The 331-nt window shown below is 56.2% G+C and overlaps 1 protein-coding gene across 2 annotated transcripts in view; it reads left to right on the top strand.

Moving 5' to 3' along the window:
• The first annotated feature begins 211 nt into the window (after positions 1–211).
• The window catches only part of RIMS4 (regulating synaptic membrane exocytosis 4), a 54734-nt gene continuing 54614 nt past the window's right edge, over positions 212–331 (top strand). The window contains exon 1 of one of the 2 annotated variants that reach the window (XM_031057949.1): positions 212–246. The gene's annotated coding sequence lies outside the window, so the exon portion shown is untranslated. The remainder of the gene's footprint in view (positions 247–331) is intronic. The other variant, XM_031057948.1, reaches the window with a different exon arrangement.

Below are 331 nucleotides of genomic sequence, written 5' to 3'. Positions count from 1 at the left end.
GGCGCTGGTAGGGAAAAGTAGGAAAGGCATTGGGTTGAAGGGGCGAGGAAGGGTGGTGGGTGCTGGGGAAGGTGCTGGGAGTAGAGGGCAGCACAGCCGCTGCGTGGGTAGGGAGAGAGGGAGGGAGGGCGCGGGAGTGGATGGAGAGCGGTCGGAGAGCCCTCTGTCCATTCCCGGCGGTTCCCTGATAATTGAGGGGTGTTTTTCCCAGTGCACACTGTACCAGAGACTGAACCTGTGAGCCTTGTGAGTGGCAAATAATAAAAAGTTGGTAACTAAGGCGTATTTTAACACTGACTGTCATGGTTGCATCCCTCAAAATGCCGGCATG

Source organism: Geospiza fortis, unplaced genomic scaffold (genome assembly GCF_000277835.1).
Source record: "Geospiza fortis unplaced genomic scaffold, GeoFor_1.0 scaffold188, whole genome shotgun sequence".
Classification (NCBI taxonomy): domain Eukaryota; kingdom Metazoa; phylum Chordata; class Aves; order Passeriformes; family Thraupidae; genus Geospiza; species Geospiza fortis.
Note: the sequence above shows the minus strand (reverse complement) of the source record. Positions and strands in the feature narration are given on the sequence as shown.